Genomic DNA, 219 nt, shown 5'->3' with positions numbered 1-219 from the left:
CCATCTTGTTGCTCTGTTTATTATGCACTATTCATGTTATTTCTCATGCTTACTATTTTAAATTTATCTCTTTTCATATTACTCCTTTCGGTTGTTGTGTGGTGGTGTATAGAGTTATTTGAGGTTAATTACTGTGTAACTAATTCTGGTTTGTAATTTTAAATTCAATCTCTGTTTCTCTAAATAACAATACCGTTTGTGTGTGGGTTTCTGTGGTTA

The sequence above is a fragment of the Penaeus monodon genome, chromosome 20, assembly GCF_015228065.2.
Source record: "Penaeus monodon isolate SGIC_2016 chromosome 20, NSTDA_Pmon_1, whole genome shotgun sequence".
Lineage (NCBI taxonomy): Eukaryota > Metazoa > Arthropoda > Malacostraca > Decapoda > Penaeidae > Penaeus > Penaeus monodon.
This window is presented reverse-complemented; position numbering follows the sequence as displayed.